Source organism: Dendrobates tinctorius, unplaced genomic scaffold, assembly GCF_039654945.1.
Source record: "Dendrobates tinctorius isolate UK_male_01 unplaced genomic scaffold, ASM3965494v1 ptg000263l, whole genome shotgun sequence".
Lineage (NCBI taxonomy): Eukaryota > Metazoa > Chordata > Amphibia > Anura > Dendrobatidae > Dendrobates > Dendrobates tinctorius.
The window spans coordinates 1,174,127-1,183,108 of NW_027361930.1; the positions used below are offsets into that span (position 1 = coordinate 1,174,127).

The 8,982-nt window shown below is 39.4% G+C and overlaps 1 long non-coding RNA gene across 1 annotated transcript; it reads right to left on the reverse strand.

The window, feature by feature from the left end:
• Nucleotides 1-963: 963 nt before the first annotated feature.
• Nucleotides 964-7,671, reverse strand: LOC141069431 (uncharacterized). Its single transcript, XR_012226566.1, has 3 exons — nt 7,491-7,671; nt 5,324-5,438; nt 964-1,392 (listed from the first exon to the last, which is right to left on the reverse strand). It is a non-coding gene; the product is annotated as an uncharacterized lncRNA (long non-coding RNA).
• Between the last annotated feature and the right edge of the window lie 1,311 nt (nt 7,672-8,982).

Below are 8,982 nucleotides of genomic sequence, written 5' to 3' on the forward strand. Positions count from 1 at the left end.
AGGTGTGCGGAGTGGAGCCGCGTGTGTACGAGGTGGATGGAGAGGAGCCGTGCGTGTACGAGGTGAGTGGAGTGGAGATGTGCGTGTAAGAGCCACGTGTGTATGAGGTACAATAATTTTGTACTGTATTAAGTTTGAATGGAATGCGGCCCGCCAGCTTAAAATTTTTTATGTGCGGCCCATTTACTCTGCCGAGTTTGAGACCCCTTGTTCTAAAGGATAACTGCCAGATCATGGCTTTATCACCAGGGACACAGATTTGACATTCTACAGGATGCCAGTTTAGGGGTCAATGGCCCTGGCTGTAACAATACAGATCTGCTCCATTGACCATCACTAAACCCTTGAATACATTTGGGGAAGCCAGGATTTGGACCCACCGGTCACCTGGCTTCATGGAGACGTTCATAGAAGTCAGGTTGTGACCACCTGGTCACATAACTCAATGGACTGTCAGCTTCATAAGCTTGTCGTTACCTCCTCTCTGAGGGAGTCACAGGTGGGGGTAGTTGGCCTCAGAAGCCCCGGGGTCGCATGTAAAAACGCATGTAAAAAACGCAAACAAAAATGCAATGAAAAAACGCAAATATCCTAATTTAAATAATAGGTGCAGAAATACATCAACCCCAAAAGAAAAAAAGCAATGGTTGTCTATAAGGGAAAATGCAAGTCTTTGAGCATGCTGCATTTTTAAATAGTAATCAATAAACTAATTAAAAAAAACACCATAAGTTGTTCAAGTGACTTAGATCAATACGCAGAACCTTGATTTTATGTGTAGAACAATGTAAGTTGCTGTACTTGAGATAAGTGAGTATATATATTCGCTTGTATTTTCGGTATTGGACAGCAGATCAGCATTTCACCGTACGTAAACTAAAAATTACTCGCCCCATCAAAAAAAGCAAATGAAAATCTGATAATCAAAATGTAGACATATATACTTTATTTTGTGCACAATCAAACAAAAGCATGGACAGGTAAAATAAATTAACAGCAATCTACAAACGATAAACATCAGTAGCGAAACAAGGCGCATTAAACGTGTCAGTTACAAAAAGTGTTGTTCCAGGTTTGTCTATGTTTTTGATTATTTCTTTCTCACTCTAGTAACTTTTTTTTAGCTTACTATACTGTTTTGGAAAGTGTCACATTTAGTTTTTAGCTTTATGTTTTTCCGAAATGGAAAATAAGAACAAAATATACAGAAGAAGAGGTGCAGCACAAAATGTTATCCGACCAGTTGACGTCTTGCTATGGAGACCTCATTGACATGCAACTATTTTTTTTTCATTTCCTTGAGCTTTTTTGTTGTCAAATTTCGTAATAGCTGAACAAACATTTTTGGAGGTTGCGTTAAAACACTTTTTTCCACCCGTCTTCAGTTCTACACTAAAATAAATTGAAAATGAGGGAGAATATTTAGAAACAGGATCATTATATAAAAACATGCATAGCATTAAAGAGAACCTGTCATTATGATATAGCTTTTGCAGAAGTTGTTTGATCTAAAATAAAAAAATTAAATGAAATTACAAAAACACTACTCACCTCTTTAATCTCTACTGATGCTCTGAAGATCTCTGCAGTCCTTATTGACAACCTAGCTGCACTTGACCTCTGCAGTCAATCCGTGGCACTGAGTCATGATGTTAGTCATGATGCCAGTGATTGGCTGCAGAGGTCATCTACCATTCTTACTGGTATCATAGCTTACTGCTAAGCAGTTATGCCAGTAGTATGCTATGTGAGCATTGATGTGAGTGTTTGGCTGCAGTAATCACATGCTGAAAGCTTGTTGACAAAGACTGGCAGGGCCAGCTGAAGTGTAGGCGCTGCAATGGTTGGGTTTGGCACTGCAAAGTACCAAACAGCTCTGGTAAGGATCATTTAATGTGAACTGTGCCTATGCCACATAAGGGGGCATCAGTTATATGGAAAAGGGGGCTTATGATAGATTTTGTATTGGTCCCCAGGAGCTTAACATTACGTCTCTGGATGTAATCATATTCCAAAGTCACTGGAAATGTTTTTATTCTCGAAACCTACAGCAAAATGTTGTACTAGGATTCAAAATGGAGTTTCCCACTAAACACATTTATAACTTTTCCTGTAGGATAGAGTGTGAATGTAAGATCACTGTGGATTCATGTGCACGGACCCTCATTAAATTCAAGAAATGTGGTTGCAATGTCACCTGTGTACATGGCACATTGTGCGTATGCTCAACAAATGCTTCATTCACTTCTTTTATTGGCAGAACTGCTATCTCCCTCAGGTGATAAATGTATTTAGTAGAAAAAATGCTTTATGAGAACCGTATTCACAATTATGATCCATAAGAAATTAGCAATATTATGAACACTTACTAATTTCCACCTGCTGCATTACAATAAGGCTTTGTAGGTAATTTGTTAGGTGTTTTTGTCTCCCAAACCATTACTACTATCATTCAGTGCTGATCTAGTACTCTCTATATTAATGTTTCCTAGCCCCAGCATAGGCCCAATTTTCCTAAAAGAGATATTTATATGGCTCTCTGTGTACACATTTCTGGTTTGAAGTGAAGGAGTTGGAGATGTGTGTGTGTGTGCCTCAAATCAAACTTGCTGTATCCTTAATCTTCCAAGTATAGCTTGACTGACATTCCTAAGAACATCATGCACATGCCCAGTGCATCCGGTACTTTCCATGTTTGGGCTAATAAAGTTGGCACAAGTTTATCTTGCTTTAGTGCATGGCTCGGATGTAGAAGTCAATTGGTTGGGAAGATGCTTTTGATTGATGTCTTTGTGTAGATCAATCAGACCCTACTGTGGTGAATAGCAAAAGGCAAGTTTCACGGCTGGGCACAAATATCTAACTCCTTGACTCAGCTACAGGAATATGCATATGGGGCACAAGCAGTTTTTAAAGGGTTGTTCTCAAGTTTCACCTTCTGGAGAAGACTGTTCCCCAACATCCATCTTCCTGTTTGCTGGGGAAGAGGGTGCGCTGCTGAAGATTGACAGTTCGGACCAGTGGCATGGTTGCGCCACCGGCCCAAACCATGCGCTCTGCATGCAGCAGAAGCAAAAGAGCACGGGTTTAATTGTATTGTTAATGTACCTAGTCTGTATTACTGGTCTAAGCTGCAGCCTAACAGTGGCGGTTGAACCTGCACATTGCTTAGAAGCTCTTTTTAATAAAGCTGGCTGGATCACTGGATATCCAGCTTTAGTGCCAATCTCTCCAATCTTGAGAAAAGAAAGATTTTTAATAAGAGATAACTTACAGTGTTGCATATTTCTCTTGCAAACACTTTTTGCATTTTAACTATTAGTGATATTATTGACACTAACCCTGTAAACTTCTGTTTTAATAAATTTGGCCTGCTCAGACTCGAAGAAACACTGATGAATGAAAAAGAACACTAGGAGGTAGCCATGGTGGTTTGACCGAGGTCTTTTTGTAATGTCCAGGTGTCAGAATTATATTTCAATTGCTGAAAAATACAATATGGTCTATCACACATGAGAACTACAGTGCCTTGCACTGTGCCCCCTGGAACTTTTCAACCTTTTCCCACATATCATGCTTCAAACATAAAGATACCAAATGTAAATTTTTGGTGAACAATCAACAACAAGTGGAACACAATTGTGAAGTTGAACGAAATTTATTGGTTATTTTAAATTTTTGTGGAAAGTCAAAAACTGAAAAGTGCGGCGTGCAATATTATTCGGCCCTTTTACTTTCAGCGAAGCAAACTCACTTGAGAAGTTCATTTTGGATCTCTGAATGATTCAATGTTCTCTTAAATGACTAATGATGATAAATATAATCCACCTGTGTGTAATCAAGTCTCCGTATAAATGCACCTGCTCTGTGATAGTCTCAGGGTTCTGTTTGATGCACAGAGAGCATCATGAAGACTAAGGGACACAACAGGCAGGTCCGTGATACTGTTGTGGAGAAGTTTAAAGCCGGATCTGGATACAAAATGATTTCCAAAACTTTAAACATCCCAAGGAGCACTCTGCAAGTGGTCATATTGAAATGGAAGGCGTATCATACAACTGCAAATCTACCAAGACCCGGCCGCCCCTCGCAACTTTCATCTCAAACAAGGAGAAGACTGATCAGAGATGCAGCCAAGAGGCCCATGATCACTCTGGATGAACTGCACAGATCTACAGCTGAGGTGGGACAGTCTGTCCATAGGACAACAATCAGTCGTACACTGCACAATTCTGGCCTTTATGGAAGAGTGGCAAGAAGAAAGCCATTTCTTAAAGATATCCATAAAAAGTGTTGTTTAAAGTTTGCAACAAGCCACCTGGGAGACACACCAAACATGTGGAAGAAGGTGCTCTGGTCAGATGAAACCAAAACCGAACTTTTTGGCAACAATGCCAAACTATATGTTTGGCGTAAAGGCAACACAGCTCATCACCCTGAACACACCATCCCCACTGTCAAACATGGTGGTGGCAGCATCATGGTTTGGGCCTGCTTTTCTTCAGCAGGGACAGGGATGATGGTTAAAATTTATGGGAAGATGGATGGAGCCAAATACAGGACCATTCTTGAAGAAAACCTTTTGGAGTCTGCAAAAGACCTGAGACTGGGACGGAGATTTCTCTTCCAACAAGACAATGATCCTAAACATAAAATCTGCACACAATAAATGTATCCAGATGTTAGAATGGCCAAGTCAAAGTCCAGACCTGAATCCAATCGAGAATCTGTGGAAAGAGCTGAAAACTGCTGTTCACAAACAATGTCCATCAAACCTCACTGAGCCTCGAGCTGTTTGCCAAGGAAGAATGGGCAAGAATTTCAGTGTATCGATGGACAAAAACTGATAGAGACATACCCCAAGCGACTTGCAGCTGTAATGGCAGCAAAAGGTGGCGCAACAAAGTATTAAGTTAAAGGGGCCGAATAATATTGCATGCCCCACTTTTCAGTTTTTGACTTTCCACAAAAATTTAAAATAACCAATAAATATCGTTCAACTTCACAATTGTGTTCCACTTGTTGTTGATTCTTCAACAAAAATTTACATTTGGCATTTTTATGTTTGAAGCATGATATGTGGGAAAAGGTTGAAAAGTTCCAGGGGGCCGAATACTTTCGCAAGGCACTGTATAATCTCGCTCCATCTCTTTTTGTATCCTCTTTCCATAATGGTGGATAAATTGAAATATTTTGACCAAACCATTTATAATGATTAAAAAATGATTAGCATGAAAAGCTGGTATAGCTATAAGTCATATGAAGGTGTGTCCTTCTCAATGTGCAGAATAGTTACATATATACTTGTATATATCATACTTACATAAAGGCCTGTTTTGTACAAGTACTATCATCAGTCCTGTTGTAGCTTTTTATGTTTTCACTATTAAGGTGTTTGTTTGCACTTTTACAACATGTTAAGATGTTGCTGCCTTTATCTAGAATAGAAATGACAAGTACAAATGAAAAAAAAAATAAAAACGTATGACAAGTTTGTCAAGATAGAGCTAGTCCGAACAAACAATACTGGTTTAAAGATTTATTCCCAAAAATCATAATGTGGTCTTAGTTTTCTGTACATACAGAATGAATTATTTATGATAATACAACCTATTTTCAAATCTGCATGTATTTGCAGCAATCACCCCTAATGATGCCCCACCGGCGCTGTCACTACCCTGTGCGGCCACTGTCCATCCTCTAGTAATTCTAATACTTACAGTATGGCATCAGATGGATCTATTGACCTTGTGTAATATAACATCTCTTGAGGTATAGCTGAGTTATGCTATGCTGAAGATCCCACTGAAACTAGCTGCGTTTGCACTGAATGACCCCTAATTCTTAAAAAAAACCCTGCACCTATGACCCTGACTAATAAAACGTTCCCCAGACCACCTCACAGTTTCCCTATTGGCCTGAAAGCTGTATAGTGCCGGTTAGCTATTCTATGCATGCAGGGGAAAGCATGATCATGCTTTGAAGATCCCTATGACCCACCAATAAAATATGGACTTTGTAAATGGTAATGGATATTGGTCAAATAGTTCACTACAGTCATTACTTTCAAAACCAGGAATGATCATTTCATTCATCTATCTCTATTAGGAAGCACACAGGAAAGAAGAGGAAGGGGCCTGCAGCACTGAAAAGAAGCAGTGTGCTTCTTGGAATTTTACTTGTATCTGATAATAATACGACCAACTTCAGCTATGTGAAGCTGGATTTGCAAAGAGACAGGAGGAGATGAAAAAAAAACACAAAGATACAAAAGATAAACTTTATGTTGAGCTTGTATTGTATCTTAAGAGTAGTCATGCATATACTGTAATTTGAAAAAAAAATATTGCCATTGTGGGAATAGCCCTTTGTATGTCTTCTAATTTCAAGAAGCGTTAATATATTAGGCAATGATAGATAATGTATTACATTGATGTATGCCAATTTGTGAAGATATAAATATTGCTATAAGAGAACTGAAAATACAGTTATTTCAATTTAAGAATTTGAGAAATACATCTCCAAACAGGAATATTTTATTTCTACATAGAAATAATTTTAGCTTGACACCAGTAAAGTTGAATGCATCGAACATTTTCAAATATTCACTTATTCAGGCAATGTAGCGCAAATGTTGTGTGTCAAATTGGTGAATTATCTTAATGTTTAGTATATTGATATTTGTATGATCTTTTGCGACAGTGGCTACCATCGAACACTCAGCATGCAGCAGAATTTCTGATGGACCCTATCTGGCGGACCAATATCAGTGGGTACCACAGTTTGAATGTGCTGTACAATAATGAATATGTGAACTGAGCCTTAAAGGGGTATTCTAGTTTACAGCAACAATGGCCTGGATAAGTGGTAATTGATCGTTAGGCTTGTATACCAAGGCTAGGATCTCCATTGATCAGTAGGCAGGGGATTTGAACCCTAGTGAATAGGAACGGAACAGGGCAAGGAACAAATATAGCTACCCAATCCAACACATGCCTAACCTGCTGCTCTGTTCAATTCCTCCTGGATGTGATCTTGCCACTAGGGCACAAGTCCTCTGTTCTGGTGATCAGTGCGAGTCCCATTGTGACACCTTTCTAACAGTTCTTACCTATGAAGTGGATATGTGACAATTTATGTAGACAAGACCACCCCAATAAGTTCTGCAGACATCAAAAGTTTTTTCATCTTGTTAAATGGGTAAAATTGCAAAACGCTTGTAAAAACAAGGAACATGTCAATTTACCTCTCACTAAAAACCCTCTCTGGTCTCAAGAACATAGGTATTTTCAATCCTATATTTTACGGCTCATTTTCTAGGGATACCGTCCACCTCTGCAGTGTATCAGAGGGGGCTGGTTTAGAAAATACATACAATCTGTGACTTAATTAGTTCTAAGTAATTACTGCTCTAAAATCAATATATTGCAGTCAGAAAAGGAAAATTTATGTTACAGTGTTTTGCAATATTGCCTTGTAGAAATACTTACAGATTGAGAAACCGGTGACTTGCAGTGCTAGAGCCACAATCACCATCAGACAGGCTGCTCTCATCATGACTTCTCTTCAGTCTTTGCCTTTGTGGATACATTTTGTAATCTTCTCTTTGCATTATATATTATTCCTTAATGTGTGGGATGTTTGTAATGGAATTTTTTGTTAACATGTTGGCATATCCTAATTCCATTGTTGAGGCTATATTTTGCTTTCATTGTAGGTGGAACCTATATTTAAATGTGAAAGTCCCCTCATACGTAGGTGAAACTGATAAGTAAAATGTAATATTTATGAGAGGAAGTAACTGGACCCACAGGAAGTTGGGAACTTTTTTTTACATTACAACTCTTTCCTGCCACAGGAGATGTAATAGACACAATATTTGCTTGTATAAGCATGTGAAATTATGTTTTACGTTAAAATAATTAGTTTGTGGACTGCAAAAAAGATGGTACATACATAAGGGACTTCACATAGACTATGTTATCAACTTGTTTTATTCTGGCCATTCATCGCAAATCAGTTTTTTTCTGGATATTATTTTGACTACTTTCATGTGACTTCAGCCCAATAAGTGTCCAATCCCTTTTAAAATAGTAAAAGATTATTATACTGGCTTAACGCACAGTGTTTTTGAGCAAAAAAGTCACTGCTGATTTTGATGCAAGTTTTTCACTCCACTTTTGACTTTGTCTCTAACAATTGCAACAAAATCTGTAGTTGTGTTTTAACCAAAACGCTGTGAGTAAATAACTGAGGATTATGGACAAAACAGAATTCATCATCTTTCCCCCATCTCACGTAACCCCCCCTACGAACCTATCAATTACAGTAAATGACTGCCCACTCTCCCCAGTCCCACAAGCTCGCTGCCTCGGAGTAATCCTTGACGCTGATCTCTCCTTCAAACCACATATCCAAGCCCTTTCCACTTCCTGCCTACTTCAACTCAAAAATATTTCACGAATCCGTTCATTCCTCACCCAAGAATCTGCAAAAACCCTAGTCCATGCCCTCATCATCTCTCGCCTTGACTACTGCAACCACATGCTCTGTGGCCTCCCCTCAAACACTCTCGCACCCCTCCAATCTATTCTAAACTCTGCTGCCCGACTAATCCACCTGTCCCCCCGCTATTCCCCAGCTTCTCCCCTCTGTCAATCCCTTCACTGGCTCCCAATTGCCCAGAGACTCCATTACAAAACCCTAACCATGACATACAAAGCCATGCACAACCTGTCTCCTCCATACATCTGTGACCTCGTCTCCCGGTACTTTCCTGCACGCAACCTCCGATCCTCACAAGATCTCCTTCTCTACTCCCCTCTTATCTCCTCTTCCCACAATCGCATACAAGATTTCTCTCACGCATCACCCCTACTCTGGAACTCTCTACCACAACATATCAGACTCTCACCTACCATCGAAACCTTCAAAAAGAGCCTGAAGACCCACCTCTTCCGACAAGCCTACAACCTGCAGTAA